Here is a 21,397-nt window from a genome sequence, read left to right on the forward strand (position 1 = left end):
CAGTCACTATTTTATATGGGTTATGTAATGACAATATCCCATCATACCTTGAATATATCTTCATATTATTGCAGTCACTACTAATCATTCCTTCTTAGGTATTGAAACCCTTATCTCCCTTTTATATACTGCGGTGATTCATTGCATGTTTCCTTGAAACTTTATAGCTACTGCTACACTTTGACACTTGGTCAAGCCTCTTTCTTTCATTCACTGAGGACTATCAATAATTTGTCCTTTAGTTCTCTGATTTTGATAGGACCCCTGATTTTAGGATGCCTACATATTAGATGAAGACCTTCCTTTGAATTCAATATAACTATTTACATTTTCTTACCTAGAGTTGCAACAATAAATTACTTAGCCATGACAATGTATTAGAATGTGACTTCTAAATCTCTAAAGCTAATTTTGATAGTGATCTCTTCATGGCTTTCTCCTATGTGTTATATCTTCTTTCATGCTCTCATTGTCTATAGGCTTTCATTATTGATCCTTGAGAATTTTATTCTATGATCTAAGATTATCTTCTTGATTGAATTGATCACTTCTTTATCAAAACTATCCTTTACCTACTCTTCATAGATTTGTAACCCTTCATGACACTAAACACAAAAGAATATGGATGAAAACACAAAAAGATCTTTTAATGCTACTAGAATCTCATCGTAATGCTGATCTTATATTTGTTATTGGTCTTCAATTTATGCCTTTGTTATTCGCTATGTCTTGTGATTGCAATCACTGACCATCATGACTTCTCTTGAATCTAATATTCTTTAGTAAGGTGGGATCTTGTCTATTTGCCACTGTGATCATACTTATCAGTGTAAAAGCCCTTGTTTTCTAGATTGATCCCTTACTATGATGCCATGATTTTATGGACTCTACTGCTCTTCATCATTATGACAATGATTGGGGCTTTTCTCACCAAGAATTTGCCGCTCTAACTCTATTTGTAGATACTCACTATCTTGAAGGGTTTTGTTGTAGGTTCTAGCTCTCGTAAAATAAATGTCTCTATGTTCTTGGTGTTGTTACAGGCTCTCTTCATTGATGAAATGTTATCACAAAACCCTTGTCATATTAAAAAACTCTTGTCAAATGATATTTGGATTTATTTTCTTGGTGAATGAACGTTACTATCCTTGAATCCTCATATCAGATGAGCAACCTCATTGTCCTGTACCTATTTTTCCCTTTCAGGATAAAATTAGCTTCACATAAGGACCTAGTTTCATTAGTGAGCATTTGAGGAGTTAACTATCAAAATCTCAATTAAAAAAAGAAGAGATTTTATTGTCTCGTATGAGTTAAGTCAAACAAATAGTGTATGGCATTATCGTGAGATAAATGAAAAGAAAAGAAAAGAAATAGCTTCTTGTGTTTATTTTATTTTAAAGCTCCAAAATATTTAATGGAATTTTCTTATGTTGAATAAATAAGCTCATGCAAAGTTTTTTTTGGAGGGAGGTTTTAAAATTTAAAGAGAAAAGGTAGACCTTCACATTGCATGGCAAATTTTCATGCCCTATCTTTCAAAGGAAAGACTAGCTAATCATGCTCTAATTGCTTTATGTGATTGATTTATCCTTGAATCAACCCATGAACTAAAGTTGAAGCCCACATGCAAGAGGAAAAACCTAGTTTTTAATAATGATCAAAGATTTGAAGAAGTAATTTGAAGAGTTCAATAGTGTATCAAAGGGTAAACAATTTGAATTGCATATTCTCAGTCTCTATCTCCATGCACATAAATTAAGGGAGGTAGGCCAATTTATTCTATTTGCAACTGTTGCTCCCTATATTATTGTGAGGCTAAATTCATTGCATGCATATTTAACAAGTATTAGAGATCTTTCATGATTATCCAAAGAAGTATATGGTATGAGTAGTGTTGAGATTCTATTATTTGACATAGTTTATAGCAATAAAGTCAAGAGATCTTGCATGGAATAATGATGCTTGTGCAATATATGATTATCTTCTTACATATTTGTATGATAGAAGTCCCTTTGAAAGAAAAGAGGATAGTTTTTAAAGGGTTTTTGTTAGTAGCAGTGAGTATAAAAGCCTAAGACCAAGATCACAAATGGATGACATTGTTAAAGATAGAGACATTCATAAAGTTTGCAAGGTATCCATGAACAAAGAAAAAGGCCATTAAAAGAAGACAATCACCAGTTCACAATCACTCTGAAGAAAGGAAGATTGTGAGCATTCAAGTCTTCATATTGCCAATCATTTTGACAATGACTAAGGATCATAGGATCCCATTAGAGTGTTAAGACAATAAATATTTCAAACACTCTTTTAGTAATGTAAGCATTATCATAGGGAGCGTCAAGAGTAATTGTTGGTATTATGGATGTGTTGCATTGGTTTTGTCATTGATCTCAACACTTATCCTTTTGAAGATCTTTGGTTAGGTTCACCAGCATGTTCAGTGACTTATGCACAGTCATTGGTATCTGGTTCACCGATAAGTTATATTGTTCACCGGCACCAAGGATGATCTGTTATCATCTGGAGATTACTTGGTTATGTCAAAGACATTGTTTGGACACTTTGTTTTAGTGATTTGGTTATAGGTCTAATCGAGTTTGCATATTTGCTATTACCGGCAAATAAGTCTAGGTTATGGACCGGCAAGCATTATCTATTCTAGATCAGCACGACACGTTATGGAGATGTTTTATTAATTGGTTATTATTGTAAATGCATTAAGCCGACATGATGCATCACATATTGATTCATTTGTAATTGATTTAATTATAATATTCTTAGTGAGCCGACCTTCACATTTGGTCTTAGGTTTTGGTATATATGTAAGATCTCATTTGTGAGATTATGTAGAAGGCGTGAAAGGGATTATAATAAGGTATATACGAAAATAAGCAGAGCTATACACACATACATCATTTGAAGATTCAAGGAAGGTATGAAGAAGACAATCAGAGCTTAACCAGTACTGAATCCAGCATATGAAGATGCTATTTTGAGCATTACATTGTCATTGGATTTAACCATCCAATTGTAGTCAGTGTGACTCCCATTTTGTGATTGAGCAGTGAGCTCTAGGCAGTTGGCCTTTCTGCATGTGCAAACCCCATTTGTACACATACTATTTGCAGTAGTATCATTTGATTATGGGTAAGGTTTCCCATCGTGGTTTTTTCCCCTTACAAGGTTTCCACGTACAAATATCTGTATTATGTGTTGTGGATGTTATTTGTCTTTTTGTTTCATGCATTAAACTTTACCGGTACTGTTATGAACTGTTAAATTGTCTACCGACATTAAGTTTGGTTTATCGGTATTATGCATTAAGTTTGGTCAAGTTATATTTGGGTTGAATTTAACAGATAGCTGATTCACCCCCCCCTCTCAGTTGCCTCCAGGTCCTAACAATTGGTATCAGAGCAAAGTCCTCGTTTGGCAAAAGTTTAACAACATGACGAGATTCTATGACATCTAACTATTTCAGGAAGGACAGTCTGAAACTTGATGGAACTAAGTATGGTATATGGAAGATCAGAATGGAGACACATCTGAATTGCATTGGAAGAGACATATGGGATGTTACAAAGAATGGCTATGTTGGTCTTACACAGAGTCAACCTAATCCACCAACTTTGGCTAAAGATCAGGAGAATCATTGCAAAGCAAGAGAAGCACTTTTGAGCACATTGTCAGATCAACAAATCATGAGATTATTAGACTGATCTACTGCTAAAGCTATTTGAGAGAAATTAGAGACATTGAATGAAGGTGATACCACTATCAAAATTGCAAAACTGGAATGCTTCCGGGTCAGGTATGAAAATGGAAGAAGATGAAAGGATTTCTGCTTTTATGGAAAGAGTTAATGAAATTGTTTTGGGTATACAATGTTGTGGAGGATCCTTAAGTGAAGATAAAATTGTTTCTAAAGTTTTAAGAGCATTGCCACCGGCATACAAAATGAAAGTAACTACTATTAATGAATTGAGAACAATGCCTAATACATCAGTATCTAGAGATACTTTGGTTGGAAAACTTACAACTTTTGAACTTGAGGAATCTGGCCCTATTGCTACAATTAAGATAGATTTGGCTTTCAAAGCTTCATCATTTGCAACATCATCATCATCATCTGAAAAATCTGATTGGAAAGAACTCTATGCTAGATAACTTGAAGAAATCAGAAGAGGGAATGAATAACTTGAAGAGCTTGAAGCACTATTTGCAAGGAAAATGCCTAAAGGTCCAGTTGGAAGTATGTATGAAGGTAAAGGACCATTTAAATGTTTTAACTACAATGAAATTGGTCATATGGAATCTAAGTGTCTTGATAGACATGCAAGGTTGAAAGAAGAAGCTAAAAGAACATATAAGCTTAACCCTGAATATCAGAGATACAGATTTAAGAAGAATAGAGACAAATCATATTACTATGCTGATGAAGGAGTTATTGATGATTCTGATGAGGAACCGATAGACAATGGATGGGATTTTGTTGCAATAATAGAAGATCAACTTACACCTACTATTCAATTGGTAGAGCGGGCCCTGATAGCTAAAATTGAAGAAAAGGATGAATGGATCATTGATTCCGGATGTTGACATCATATGACTGGTGATAAAAGTAAACTCTTAACCTTTCAAGAATACAATGGAGGTCTAGTAAGATTTGGGGATGACAAAGCTTGTTTGATCAGAGGAAAAGGCACTATATCTTTTGATGGTAAGTACAATACTAACAACGCTTATCATGTTGAAGGTTTGAAGCATAATCTTTTGAGTGTTGGTCAATTAGTTGAAAAAGGATTTCAGTTACAATTCAAGAATGGTAAATGCAAAATCATGAATAGAACTGGTTTGGAAATTGTAACTGGTAATCAGACTAGAGGTAATATCTTTCATTTGAATAACAATGAGAAGACATGCCTGATTGAACATACTGATGAAAGTTGGTTATGACATAAAAGACTTTGTCATGTAAATTTTGATTGCATTGTGAAAATTAGTACAACTAAGATAGTAAGGGATTTACCTAAGATTGTTAAACCTCACAATCCGGTATGTAAGAAATGTCAATTTGGAAACCAAGTTAGAGAAACCTTTAAGAGTATTCCAGAAAAATCCAATAATGTTCTTGACTTAATTCATACTGATTTATGTGGTCCAACAAGAACTAGAAGTTTACAAGGAGATAGATATTTTATGCTAATCATTGATGATTATTCTAGAATGTGTTGGGTTACTTTTCTCAGGGAGAAATCAGAAGCTTTTGGGAGATTCAAGCTATTCAAGGTGATGGTAGAGAATGAAAACGATAAGAAAATCAAATGTTTGAGATCAGATCAAGGAGGTGAATTCACATCTAAGGAATTTAATACATTCTGTGAAGTGAATGGAATCAGAAGACAATTATCAGCACCTCAAACACCCAACAAAATGGAGTTGTGGAAAGGAAGAACATAACTATTTTGGATGCATCTAGAAGCATGATATCGGAAACAAACCTACCTCATGTGTATTGGAGAGAAGCAGTCAATACAAATGTTTATATATTCAACAGAGTTCACATCAAAGGTGAAACCGGTAAGACCCCTCATGAATTATGGTTTGGTAATACTCCTACTCTTAAATATTTTAGAATATTTGGAAGCACATGTTATATTAGGAGAGATGATTATATTGGAAAATTTGATCCTAGAAGTGATGAAGGAATATTTCTTGGTTATTCATCTAAGAGCAAGGCATATAGATGTTTTAACAAGAGATTACAAAAAATCATTGAGAGTGCAAATGTGAAGATTGATGAATAGTTTAGAGGTAATTCAAGGTCTATGGACTATGAATCGATAGTTGAGATAATCACAAATGAACCTACAATGAGTACACCAGTATAGAATGTTGATCCAATCACACCGGCATCATCTGAGAATTCCATAGTGACTAAAGAACAACAGCAAGTGAATACACCCAGGTACGTAAGATTGAATCATTCTGAAAGTCAGATAATTGGGAATAAGTATCAAGGTGTTATGACTAGAGGAGAATTGAAAAATGAAGAGGTATGTCTAATTTCTCAAATTGAACCAACAACTATTAGTGAGGCATGTGAAGATAAACATTGGATTAAATCTATGGAAGATGAATTAGAACAAACTGAAAAGAATAATACATGGACACTGGTTCCTCGACCTAAAAAGAAAAATGTAATTGGAATTAAATGGGTATTCAGAAATAAACTTAATGAAGATGGTAAGATAATCAGAAACAAAGCAATATTAGTGTGTAAGGGATATTCATAGAAAGAAGGAATTGATTACAATGAAACCTTTGCATCGATAGCTAGAATTGAGGCAGTCAGATTATTCTTAGCTTTTGCAACACACAAGAACTATAAAGTATATCAAATGGATGTTAAATGTGCATTTATGAATGGTGATCTTGAAGAGGAAGTTTACATTGAACAACCTGATGGATTTTCTTTGACAGATGACAAAGATATGGTTTGCAGGTTAAGGAAAGCTTTATATGGTTTGAAGTAAGCTCCTAGAGCTTGGTATGCTAGATTGGACAAATATCTTTTGAAGCTTGGTTACACTAAAGGTAATGCTGACAACAACTTATATTACAAAGTGACTAATGATGTCATCTTGGTTATTGAAGTTTTTGTTGATGATATCATTTTTGGAGGAGAAGAAGGATTGTGTAAAGACTTTTCTAATAAGATGCAGGAAGAATTTGAAATGTCTATGATTGGGGAGATAAAATTCTTTTTAGGATTGCAGATTTCATAGACTGATAAAGGTATATTCATAAATCAATCAAAGTACTTGAAGGAATTACTTAAGAAATTTGGTATGGAAAACTCTAAACCGGTAAGTACTCCTATGACTACAACTGATAAACTATCATTGAAGGAGGAATCAACACCTATTAATCCGACAAGATATTAATCTATGATTGGAGGTTTATTGTATTTGATACAAGCAAGACTTGATATTATGAATGCAGTATGTATTGTTTCAAGATTTCAGAGTAATCCCAAGAAAAATCATGAATCAACAGTAAAAAGGATTTTTCGGTACCTACAAGGCACAACAAATCCTGGTTTATGGTATCCTAAAGATGAAAATTTTGATTTATGTGCATACACAGATGCAAATTGGGCAGGAGATGTAGATGACAGAAAAAGCACCACCGACAAAGCATTTTTTCTTGGTAGCAGACTAATTTCATGGTTGAGCAAGAAACAAAGTTGTACATAACTATCAACAATAGAATCAGAATATGTTGCAACAAGAACCAATTGTACACATGTATTATGGATTAAGAAAATGTTGAATGACATAAAGGTAAAATACAAAGAACCTATAATCATTTACTGTGATAATATGGCAGCAATTGATATATCAAAGAATCCGGTATTTCACTCTTAAACTAAACATGTTTCTATCAAATTCAATTTTTAGAAAGAGAATGTTGAAGCAAAATAAGTGAAATTGGTTTATGTGAATACTAAAGAACATATTGCAGATAGCTTTACCAAGCCTTTGCCTAAGGAAAATTTTGAATATCTAAGAGAGCAGCTTGGAGTTATACCCTCACCAATAGAAACTTAGATAGTTGGAGCATGGCATCAGACCGACAAAAATAACAGAGAAATCTTTTTCCAGATTTGATGAAAGAGAGCTACTTCTCAGGGGGAGTAGATTGGATAAATTTGGTTATAACAATTGGTATTTGTAATAAGTTCTATGAACTGATTGTATTTGGTTTTGTATTGCTTTGGCATTTGATGTCAAAGGGGGAGAGATATCTATGGAAAAACACATTATCTTTTGGGGATAGATTATTCATTGGGGGAGAGATTATTACTCTCTGTATCTGTATTTTAATTCCTGGTTAATGATATCTTTGGGAGATTCTTGGTTTTTGATTTTTGGCATTTCTGCCTTGGCACTTAGATGGTTTTTCCATCTTATGTTGCCATCAATGCCAAAGGGGGAGATTGTTTTATTATGGATGTTTTGCATTGGTTTTGTCATTGATGTCAACACTTATCCTTCTGGAGATCTTTGGTTATGTTCATCGGCATGTTCAGTGACTTATGCACAATCATCAGTATCTGGTTCACTGACAGGTTATATTGTTCACCGACACCGAGGATGATCTGTTATCATCTGGAGATTACTTGGTTATGTCGAAGACATTGTTTGGACACTTTGTTTGGGTGATTTGGTTATTGGTCTAATCGAGTTTGCATATTTGTTGTTACCGGCAAATAAGTCTAGGTTATGGACCAACAAGCGTTATCTATTCCAAATCAGCACGACACGTTATGTAGATGTTTTATTAATTGGTTATTATTGTAAATACATTGAGCCGACATGATGCATCGCATATTGATTCATTTGTAATTGATTTAATTGTAATATTCTTAGTGAGCCGACCTACACATTTGGTCTTAGGTTTTGGTATATATGTAAGATCTCATTTGTGAGATTATGTAGAAGGTGTGAAAGGGATTGTAATAAGGTATATGTGAATATAAGTAGAGCTATACATGCAACCATCATTTGAAGATTCAAGGAAGGTATGAAGAAGACAATAAGAGCTTAATCGGTATTGAATCCAACATATGAAGATGCTATTTTGAGCAGTACATTATCATTGGATTTAACCATCCAATCGTAGTCAGTGTGACTCCCATTTTGTGATTGAGTAGTGAGCTCTAGGAAGTTGGCCTTTCTGCATGTGCAGACCCCATTTGTACACACATACTATCTACAGTAGTATCATCTGATTGTGGGTAAGGTTTCCCACCATGGTTTTTCCCCTTACAGGGTTTCCACATACAAATATCCGTGTTATGTGTTGTGGATGTTATTTGTCTTTCTGTTTCATGCATTAAACTTTACTGGTACTATTATTAATTGTTAAACTGTCTACCAGTATTAAGTTTGGTTTATAGGTATTATGAATTAAGTTTGGTCAAGTTATATTTGGGTTGAATTTAATAGACAACTGATTCACCCGCCCCCTCTCAGTTGCCTCTGGGTCCTAACAGTAATAACTTTCACTATGTCAAGCAACCATAAATAACTACCAAAATAATCAAGGGGTTTGATAATGATTATTTATTTTCTTGATTGTAGTGTATGACAAAGCCCTAATGATGACACTTAGAATCAAGGGCAGTCATCTCTAAGGCATTAATTTCTAACCTAGGGAGGATGTGACATTTACTGTTAAGACAACTTCAATGTCTACTACAAGTCAGAAAAGAGACAAGGAACTTTGTTGAATGTTAGACAATTCTCAGGATAGTCTCATAATAGTAACACAAGATAGGTGTCTACTTAGAAGTAGTCATAACAATATTTGACAATATGAAAAGATAGTCAATGATAATAAAATGATCTAGAAGCAAAGATAGTGCCCAAGATTCCTAAAATACAATCACATAGGGCAATGGTTTCCAAGGATAAACTTCAAAACACATAGAGAACAACTTTTAAGCAACAATGAAAATGTTGTGACAGTCCATAGTAGTGTAGAGAAATAAATATCCATGTGGAATCATAGTGATCTTTTCACTGTAAGAGTACCCATAGAGCAGTCCATCCCACCAAAACCATAAGACAAAGTAGCAGTTTTAGGACAATAGTCATCCCATATAGTAATAAGAATTGACAAAGCTAGGATCATCTCTCCAAAAGAGAGAAGTGAAGAGTCAACAATATGACAATTAGAGGCAATAATAGGGGTTGAATTTACTGAGATTGGAACATTTAAAGGAGTAGAAGGTAGGCTGTGTAACAATAAATAAGAGCAACATATAAGCGCATAAAGAAAGAGATTCAATAGCAATCATCATCAACATCAAGGATCATAGTCTTCAAGAGGCAAGCATAGTCAAAACATGACATGATTACAATTACAAAGGGTTGTTGCAATCACTACAAAAGGATTGGGTAATAGACCAAAACACAATGACATCATACATGTCAAGGAATCTGACCCAGTCATGGAGGTATAAGATCTTGCCATACTCATACTATTATTTAAAAAAAGAATGCAACCATGATCAGTAATACATAAGCAATAGTGATAAAGGAGATCCATAACTAGAGATTAACAGTCACACATGGATTTGAAAGGAGACCTTGAAGGCACAATAGAATGTTCTCAAGGCTGGGTTACGAGGCACAAGGCTCTCACAAAGGCAAAGTTTTTTAAAGGTTTGGATCAAACATACAGACACAAATACAAATATTTAGTCATGCAAAAGATTTTAATGACAAAGACTTCACTATGGAAGAAATCATCATTTAGAGAAAACAAGTTTTGAAAGAGCAAGTTTAGAGTAGCATACCCATACCAAGTCTCTGTCACTGTCTTTGAGACAACATGCCCAAAGCACAAAATAACAAAGGAGACACTAAATTTGCAGGTCTGCACTAGTACCATACAATGGTATAGTCAAAGAGAATTCATAAGAAGCGTGATACAATAAAATATCAAGATCTTAGGGGAGACATGCACCTATGGAGAGGAAATAAAGTCACAGTTACAGTATGAGACATAATCACAAAGGGCATCAAAGGCAGACATATTGTTTGTCTCGAAGAAGACAGTAAAGACAGTGAGGTTTGCAACCTACAAAGGGATAAAGGTACTTTTCAATCAACATCATCAATAGATAGTGAAGAACAAAGATGTTATGCTAGACTTATTGCAGCATTCAACATCTCACCAAAGGGAAAAATACTAGATACAGTAAATAGTCAATATAAGATGAAGAAAGATTGAAAGCCACTTTCATAGGACCACAAAGGATAGTCACCATTATAAAAGATACAATGAGGTTTCTCTCTAAACACTGCTTTGGCTACTGCAATGCCTTTGGTTCTTTGCGAATATGAATGTATTTTTCTTCTATCACAAGGTTTTGCTCTTTATTTATAGGGGTTGTCACTTGATTTTCAAGGAAAACATGCAAATATTCTTTCTCATGACCATTATTACTCTCTGGCCTTTTGCTCTTGTGTTTTCCCATGACTACATTTTTTCACACTTGTGACTGCATTTGGTAATGTTTCTTTAAAACAATTAGATTGTCCATTTATTAGTGAAGGCTTTGGCTCTTTTGCTAATTGTAGGCAATCATTTACTACTCTAACATATTTGGCTTTTATTTCTTTTTGTCTCTTTAATAGTCAAATGATTGTTTTCTTGAGATGATCATTTTGTGCCTTGAATGATTTGCATTCTTCTCTTTCAACTTGTTTCTCTTTAAAATTTTATCTACTTCATAGTTTTCTTTATCCGCCTTCAAGGATTGTCCTTTTGTGTGTTGCTTTCTCCTTCAAGAGTTTCTCTAGGGTTACAAACCTTATGAAGAGTAAGGGTTTTAGAACTTATCCCTACCCTTCCTCAACAATTTATTGTCTCTAATTGTTTTTCTACATGTTTAAGCCCTGTGGGGGCCTTTCTTTGGCTATGACTACTACTATAAGGTTTTCTCTTTACTGTACCCTTGCCATGAGTGCTTCATTGACTGTATTTTCTCTGATTTTTTATGTATTTATTACTCATGAACATTGTGATTGCCATGTCATTGTTGGGATTGTGTATGTGGTTATCATTGTCCTTTCCATGGTCTAGGACTATATTATTGACTGCATCTTGGTTGTGACCTCCATCATTTTTGACTATCACTATTACTTTATGCTCCCACTATACTATTCTTTCACTCTTTATTGCCATACCAATGCTCTTATCTATGTTTTTATTAACTTGCTGAGGGTTTATCTTCATGTTACTGATCATGTAATTGTTTATTGATACCATGGTACTGCTATCTTGACATATTTTGTGTATTGTGATGAAGTCTCTATCATTTCATGATAGTCATGAATAATCATTTTAATGACATAATAACAACCACATAAATCAATAACAGATGCTTTGATATCGTTCCTTTGTGTGAAGACCCTGCAACATTGTTTCAGGTATGCACTTATGCTACTTTTGACTATGAACTATCATTAATCACTTTCTTTTGATAGTGAGAACAATGTATTCTCATACTTTTGTATTTTGACTTTTTGGCTCATGTATTTGATGTAGCAAATACTCTTGACTATATTTTACATTGTGATTGTCCTTTAAGACTTCATATGACTATAGATAATGTCTAGTGTTATAGTGTTCTTATTCATGATCTTTGTCCAAGGATTGTTGTAACTAACCTTTGGTATGCAGATTACTCTTTAGTGCAGCTTCATGAAATGATCATGGATAAGACCTTATACTTCTTAATTTATATTTAAAACCATAGTGATTGGATCTCAATAGTTCCTTTTGACTGTCCATGAATCTGATCATATTCTCATGACTGTTGACTGTGTTCTTTGCTATTTTTAATCTTTGTTTTGATTATTATCATAAAGCCCAACTTGTGTCTTTGTACCTAAAGACATGTGATTGTATTTATGGTTCAAACTTATGACCTTGGAACTTCCTTTAAGACATCTGAGACTACTTTTGGTGTGATATGACAAGGATTTATGGCATCAATGCAATGTTTTCTTTGTTTTCTCAAAGTTGTGACTACATTCTTGTATCCTTTGTTGGAAATGGTCTTAAATTGACATAAAGCCTTTGGAGTATATTTTTATAGTAAAGGTCTGCTTACTGGTTCTATATTCAATATTTTCTCAATGTTTCACTTCTAACCTTTAGAACTCCACACAAACTACTCTCATATCTTTGTCTTAGGGCTGCTTCATGAGGTCACTGCCCTTGCAAGCATTTGATAACAGTAAGAAAAATAGTGTGCCTTTTGAACCATCTCTCATATGTTACTAATGTCTATCTAAGGTTGCAACAAATAGTTTCCTCATTGTTCTTGATCAATATTACTAGTGATTAGGTTACCACTCCACCCTTCATCAATATTATTATTAAGTTTCTTTGTTTTCTTATCAATGTAATGTCCCCTAATGGGTCCCTCTTATATTTTGTCCTAGAATCACAATTTTACTACAATATATTCAAGTTTTTTTATTTGGTGCAATCTAATTTTTTTTTTCAAATATTTTGTTTATTCAATGCATTAATTTACAATCACCTCACTAGCTACAATCCTTGTGTATATAACCACAATGTCTTTCATAAATTTACATCTCTGGATTGACACACAGATTGAATTAAAATTTAATTTATAAAACATTAAATCTATCTTAAAATGCACCTCAGTTTCAACCTCTCATAGATTACCCAAACACACTTTCATAGATAGAAGTCATTGCTCATCATCACTACAATAGTCTATCTTCTCATTTTTGTCCATTTTATGTCTCATCAATGGTTTGGTGGTATGAACCTACAAATGGTTGCTATGAGGATTTAAACAATAGGAAGACATGCTACTTGCAAGCCTCAATTTTGATGAGGCACGGTGAAACCAAGGAGAAGGAAGCTTTTATGGAGAGGTGTGTAAGATGTTTAGATACCTATGTTGACTGTATTTCTCATGCTTATACTCATTTCATATTGTTTTAGTTCTTGATACTGGAAGCTCTGTTGAATGTTACAGTCATATGGGTAATCCATTGTATATAGTCTTATTTTACTGCTCTTTACTACACATAAGGCTCTGAATCTTTAGTAAGGTTTAGAGATCTCAAATTTATGCCTTTTGCCTTTGAATCATACTATCTCTTTACTGAGGTTCTTGTCATTAGGCTCTTTGAGTTGTGTCACTATTAAATAAAGGTTTATCTTTTGAGAAATATTACTGTTCTATTAACAAACTGTGTATTTAATAATGTACTCTCACATTAACCCTTAGCTGTACCTTCTCTATAATTGACCCTGAGCATGTACTTTGGTGGATTTTCTTAATGATGTGCATTTAATCTTTATGACTGGGAATTTGAAGGTTGGCCCTTATTGAATGCATTGTCATTTCATGATCTTCGAACACTTAATCATTGATCTCCTTTGCGTATCTTCATTCAATGCTACAAACTGTCCTCATGAAATTTTTGTGTCCATCCATTGTTATGGACTGATGTAGCTGCACTTCTCTGATTTACTATGCTTCTTCACTTATCATGGCTTCCATCATGCTTTGGACTGCATTTGATTGTGTATTCTGCATCATTCATACAAAAAATGATATCTTGACTGCTTAATGACTGCAAATCACTTTCATTAATCCTTTCCTTGTATCATCGTGTAGGGTGTATGCTTTGGGTATCCCATCCTCTGTCTTATTGATTCAGATTTTCCCTCATTGGCTACTAATGTATCATGGAGTCCTTGAGTGCATCCTTTGATTGATATTTATTGATTACTGTGATTTCCTTCATTGTCATGAGTATCCTTTCATGGGTTGTAGCATACCTCTATCTTGACCGTGAACAGTCCATGATATGGGTTGTACTTTGTTGCTCTTATCATGAATAGAGATGTGTATATCTTCTAGCTTATATATTCCAACCTCTGCTCATTTGACCTCTTTATTTTAGGAAGGTGATATGATCCTCTTGTAGATCTCACTCTTCTTGTATCTTGATCCATTGTATCTACTATAACTGTGACCTTTATTTTGATCATTGCTTCTTGTGCTTCTTGAGGTTGCAAAATAAAGAACTGATCTACATATGCTCTCATTTTGTCATTTTGGTTGGGATGACTGTCAAAAAACTCTGATTACTAAAAAGGACTCCTGTGTATACTTTATAACTTTATTTGTCCATGGTGACCATTAAGGGTTGTTGTCCTTATTATCCATTACAAGTCCAAATTTGTCTAACTTTGAGTCTCAAAATTGACTGCATTCTTCAAGATTATAATTGTGTCTTATGATGGTTACATATTGCTCACTGCCAGCATGGCATTACCTGCATGATGGGAAGGTTGTCTTCACTATTTTTGATAGTGAGCTTTGGTATTTGATTTCTCAGCTACAATTATTCTCTTGATTCATCCTTTCTTTGTGACTGGTCATGCTGATCTCATGACTCTGTGATGATTGTTTTGGCCATTAAACTACTCTCTTGATCCTTAATACTACCTGGGCTTGTGATCTCTTACCCTAGACTCGCACTTAGGTTATACCTTTATGAGTGTGTCATCACTATCGCTGCTATGTAATGACTTTTGTGTTTTTATGGCAACTTACTTGTTGCCTTGACCTTGAGTTTAGATTCTGTCTATATTCTATTATTGCGAATGACTATCATGAGATTATAAATGTCTGTAAAAGCAATGAGAGGCATTTCAATTGCTTCCTCAGTGATTGTCTCTTTTGTGTTGATTTCCATATGATAGCTTTGATCTTTAATTCTCTTGGATGATTGTCATATCCTTTATGTGAATGATCACTCCTTTACAAACCCTACACATTCATTGATCAAAACTAGATAGTGATGCAAACAAAAGAGACTTCAAGTGTGTTTCTCCTTATTTCTCAAACATGCCTTATGTGTGGATGACCTAGATCACAGTGGATGTGTAAATTGTCTTCCTTATTCACTATCTAGATGCCTTTTATGGCTATAGCTACTTGCTCTTGTTGCATTGACTATCCTCCTTATTTGATTACTAGTGTTGTTTATGCGTTGTAAGCTTGGTTTTAGGCTTTGATACTGATTACTAATTTGGTAAAGTTGTTCTTGTTGATTCATTATGTCTAGCTGTCTGAGATCACTGTATTGAATCTCTCTAATTTTTTGATGGATGCTCTGACAATAGACTACTTTGTGACCATTGTTGTAGCTTTCAGATCCTTTCACATCTAAACACTTTTACCATTGGTATGTCCTTTACTAATTAATTGATCAAACTGTTTGTCCTTTTAGGACTATTATTCTTTATTGCCTTCATTGATACTCTAAACTAGCCTGGTAATACCCTGTCTTAGATTTGAAATACTGTTCATTGATTCCTCTTGGACTTCACTGTGAGTTTGCATTCAGTTCTTTTGTAGTGAACTCCACATTCATAGTGAAAAGCAAGAGCTGAATGAAAACTCCACCAAACAAAGAAAATGTAGATTTCCCTCCAATGCATGATATACTCAAAGTTGAAATTTTTCACATGGAATAAGGGTTTTTCTTTTCAAAAATAAACTGAACCTTGGGTTTGTCAATGTGGAGGCTTGAAACTTTTCTTTTTTAAAGCTTTGAAATTTTTTGATTGCTTTAATAGTGGATATCATTATTCTTTGATCTAAAACTCTACACTTATCTCTATTATATGATTGAATTTTTTAAGAACTTTTCTTTGTAAGCCATTACCGCCCATTGTGTAAGGCTGTCTTTTCTGTCTTCTTATCATGGTTTCTCATGTGACTGGAATTGTCCCTTGATCATATTTTCACAAACCATGATGCTTTAAATTTCAAGGATGAACCATACTTACATGATGATTGCTTATAATATCATTAAAGGTTGTCACAAAATTTTGTAGGCTATCTCTACTGGCTACCATTTGTCATTTCTGATTTGATGCATTTTGACTGCTCATACTTTCCAACCCATGACAGTATCAATATTGTTCCTATTTCTCAGTTGTAGAAGACAAATAGAAAGTGCCTTTATATGATATATATGTGTACACTTTTATTTTTAAAATTTTGATTTTTCCCCATAAACCACTTATGACACAATATGCCTAAATGAATCCAATATGGCCAATTTTATTAGAGATGCTATTTAAAGGTTTTGAGAACTCACATTCAAGTGTTGCAGTTGTATAGGTTGCCAAACATACAAGGAAGATTATTTAAGCTTGTACACTTTTCCATGTTCAAGTGTTGCAGCTATAAAAATTATTGTTAGTGTTGAGAAGGTTATCAAAGTTTTAGACCATCTAATGTTCAATTGTTGCAGCTGTGACAAATTGCCTATAGTATCAAGGTGAATATTTAAGTTGTCACACCATTTTGATTCCAAGTGCCACAACTATGATAGATTGCCAATGGTATCAAGGAGGTTATTTAAGTTGTCACAATATTATAAATCCAACCTCTACATTTGTGATAGGTTGCCAATGGTACCAAGCATGTTATTCAAGCCATCAGACCCTTTCAACATTTTTGGTAGCTTGCTTCTTTCTTGCTTGTTTTCAGTTCTTGCATATATGGGTTTTTTATGATGATGCATTAAACAATTGACCAAAAATAAAGAATCCAAACTACAAGGGCAAATGGAAGGATACATTGATTGACAATCCTAGTAAGAATTTCTTTATAAATGAGATATCATCAGGGTTTCAAATCTTTAAAAGCTTATGGTCTCCAATACTCTAATATCTGACACTATATTGTAACATTATTGTGAATATAATTCAAGGACGACTTCAAGCTCTATGTATACCCTAATTTGAAATATATTGGAATTAAGTTATGACATGTTTGTATATGTATTTCATCTTTAAAGTTGTCAACTCAACCTACTTACAGTGTCTTGGTTGACTTTGAGTAATTGATTCCATTTGACAATCTGTTTTCTCCTATTTTCTTGTACAATAGGTCAAATCGGGTTCCTTTTTTGATAATATTTTAGTGTCTGATGACCTTGAATATGCAAAGAAGTTAGTAGAGGAGATATGGGGAAAAAACAAAGATGTGAGTCAATCTTGTTGTTTTGAAAACCTCTTTTATAGATATTTTAGCTGATTGTAGAGTTTATCATTGTAGATATTTTAGCTGAGTGTAGAGTTGGTCATTGGTCATTGAAATCCTCTTTTACAAATATTTTAGATAGTGATGTGATGTCCTTAAACATTGATTCTTTGTCATCAAATAGTTGATTTTGTATTTTGTAGAAATGTATGTTTATAGGCTAACATAGGATACATGGTATAATTATTCTTTAAAGGGTGCTAGTTCAATGGAAGAGCACCTGCTTTACAAGCAGGAGGATGGTGGTTCGATTCCATCGTGCCCTAATATGACTAAATATATGACCAGTTGATGGAAAAATAATGATTAAAATGACTAAATATACTACCAATTGACAACAATTAATGACTAAATAAATGACCAATTAACAACAATCAATGACTAAATCAATGACCAGTCAACAACAATCAATGACTAAATAAATGATTGGTCGACAACCAATGACTAAATTAATGACTAAATCAGTGACTAAATAAATGACTAAATCAATGACCAAATTAACGACTAAATCAATGGCCAAATAAATGACTAAATTGATCAATCAAAACAACAAATAAATAACTAAAATAGTTTAGTCATAAATTTGGTTGCATGATTAATGACTGGCAATAAACTACTAATGGTCACGTGATTAAATTTAGTCATTTATATGCAATTTTTGGTTGTTTTTTAGTCATGTATTGTTGTTTTTTGTACTAGTGAATCCTTCCTTGTGGGCCTACAACACAAGTGTTTGTACCCCTGTTGGCACCACACCATATTCACTTGTCTACAACACTGAAGCTATCTTTCACATTGAGGTCGAGTTACCATCCTTACGAGTCTCCTTGCATGATCTTCTCAATGATGAGGATTACAAAGTCTCCCAACTTTAGGATCTTGAATTATTGGAAGAGTGTAGACATAATGCTTTCAATCATATCAGATCATACCCACAATGCATGATTCAAAGCTACAATAATAAGTTCAAACCTCACACTTTTGATGTAGGTGACTTGGTTCTCAAAGAAAATCCTAAGAATTAGTAAGATCAAGAGAAATAAGGCAAATTTTAATCGAATTAGCTTGCCTCATACATCCAAAAATCAATGGCTCTAGAGCATATCAACTTGTAGACACCTAAAATTGTCCTACCTTAATTAAATAAATATGTTTATTTATTTAATTATTTTATCCTAACCCTTCTATTAATTAAATAGATTTTATTTTTAATTAATTCATTTATCCTCTTCTAGCCTTTCCCTATTTTAATAAATATTTTTATTTATTTAAATTATCCTTTCTCTAAATTAAATAAATACTTTATTTATTTAATTGGTCCCACTTCCTCTATTAATTAAATAGATCTTTATTTATTTATTTATCTTTTTTTCCTTCACGACACTTGTCATTTATCTCTTAATTTTCCTCTAACTACCCTCTCATTATTTTATTATTTTCTCTACATACCCTTTAATCCTAGCCGACCATTTATCCTTTCACCTCTTAATCCTATCCCTCCATTTATAAGGTTTTCTCTATATAAGAGGATACTCTTATCCTTTCACAATCCTAACTAATGACATATGCAATCAAGCCTACTTGCGATCAAGTGACTTCACAACCACAATACATTCTTTGTTGAGCTCTTGTGCATACATAAAAAATTGAGAGCAAATATATTGTTAGAGTTATCTTTTATTAGCTAATAATTATTTTTTAAATTATTAGTCTATTATACTCTGCTTAAGCTAAACTTAGGAATCTTAAAATTCTTTAGGGTTTTCTCCTTAAGGGTTTCGAGTATCCTTTATAAGGATGCTCTCTTTGTATTTTCATAACAACTGTAATTATTGAACTGCATTCTTGTTGCACTATAAATATGACTCCTCTTTTCTAGATCTCTGAATTCTGGCCTCCATAGCCTTTTTGCTTCTCTCTTTCTGTGACAGGTGATCTTTGGGAGCTGTACAGTTGATTTTTCCTCAACTCCAATATGGCATCAGAGCTCCATATTTGCATGCCCATGTTCTGTTCATGAGAGTTTTTGGGCCTTGTTCTTCAGATTTGAGTATTCGGGGGTTTGTGCAGTTGCTTTTTTCTATTTCTGGGGGTAACTATTTTTTGGTATAATTTGGTGCTAAAAGGACCTCACAGTTGGATTCAGGAGGCCAATTCCATGAATTTTGATATATAATTCAACCTATTTCGATGACAAGGGCATCTGGGCCATAAATTTTTCATTGACACACTTTACGAGGCACAAAAATATGTACAGATGTACCTGCAAATGCGTCTGAAATTTTCCTCAAAAAAAAATATATACATTTTTTGACAAATATTATATCGTCGAAAATCTCTTTCCGAGGTCTATTCAGATCTGGAGGTTTGAATATTTGATTTTTCTTTTTTGATGGTGTTTTTTCTGTCAAAGCCAGAGGCACATTTTTTGCACTTTGGGAGACATAATTTGAACATCCGAATTCCGTTTTTCAAAAAAATTATATCGTTGGAAAGCTTGTTGTGTGCACTTTCTATTAATATGAGTTTTATTTATAGATTTTTCTCTAGGTACATTTTATTCAGTTTTTTGCTCTTTCAACACTCTGGTGAATATCTTGGATGTTTGAGGTCTTGGGATCTCTTTCTTTGAGTAGGATGTCCTGTCTTTGGTTGTTCTTTCTGTATTTACAACCTTATGTCTCTTTTGATCATTGTAGATTGTTTTTTTTTTGTAAGCATTTTCTTTATGCAAATGCACTGAGATAAAGTGACACTATGCATTAAATACTTAGGATCTTGCACATCTTGTGCCTTATTGTACATGCACTACATTATAAAGTGCCATGGGGGGGTTGATGTTGGCCTTTTTTTTCCATGTACTTTTGTCACGTGATTTTTCCTTCCATGACATTAGCCTCATGATGTGTGTTAAGTGAGTGTTCCTTCCACGACACTATGTACTTTCTCTTCACCTTCGATGTTCTTGGTTCTTTGTCATGCAGTTCTTGTTGGCCGTCCTTTTCAATGAACTCATCCCTCACCCTTGTCCATATTATGGGGGGTTTCTCCTATTGTTCTAATGCTTCCTTGGTTCATTTGATCAACTCTTTAGGCTTTGGTGTTTTATGCCATCTGCATCTTCGAGTTCAGTTGTTTGCCTTTGTTTGCCATTTGATTCAAGTAGTGTTATTTGAGGGAACTCATGTAGATTACAATATTCTCTACCTGATCATCTTCTATTTTAGTGGAGGTTCTTAATATCAATAATTATTCTTCGACAGTGTTTGCAGGTTCTTCATGCTTCAGTGATTCTTATGCTCTTCTCTCGTTCCTATCTTTTTGGAACATTCTTGTTTGGAGGCTTCTTCAATCCTTCACTTTATTTTTCCATCTTCGTTTGGAGTAGAGTTTTTTCCCACGTGGTTTTCTCTATTTCTTCAGTTCACAGATATTTGGTTGTGATTGGGTACCTCATGAGATTTTGTTGCCGGAACCCAAATTTTTTTGCCTTCATCATGTAGTTGCATTTTTTGCTTCATGCATTTAGTTTTTTAGCTACTCCCTAAGTTCATCTTAAGTGGGGGTGTTAGAGTTATCATGTATTAGCTAATAATTATTAGTCTATTATTCTCATGCTCTTTTTTTGTTCCTATCTTCTGGAACACTCTTGTTTGGAGGCTTCTTAGTCCTTCACTTGATCTTTCATCTCTTCTT

General features: G+C 33.7%; 1 non-coding gene across 1 annotated transcript; it reads left to right on the forward strand.

Moving 5' to 3' along the window:
• The first annotated feature begins 17,895 nt into the window (after nt 1-17,895).
• On the forward strand, nt 17,896-17,967 carry TRNAV-UAC (transfer RNA valine (anticodon UAC)). Its single transcript has one exon. It is a non-coding gene; the product is annotated as a tRNA-Val (tRNA).
• Nucleotides 17,968-21,397: the final 3,430 nt, after the last annotated feature.

Source organism: Cryptomeria japonica, chromosome 8 (genome assembly GCF_030272615.1).
Source record: "Cryptomeria japonica chromosome 8, Sugi_1.0, whole genome shotgun sequence".
Classification (NCBI taxonomy): Eukaryota; Viridiplantae; Streptophyta; class Pinopsida; order Cupressales; family Cupressaceae; genus Cryptomeria; species Cryptomeria japonica.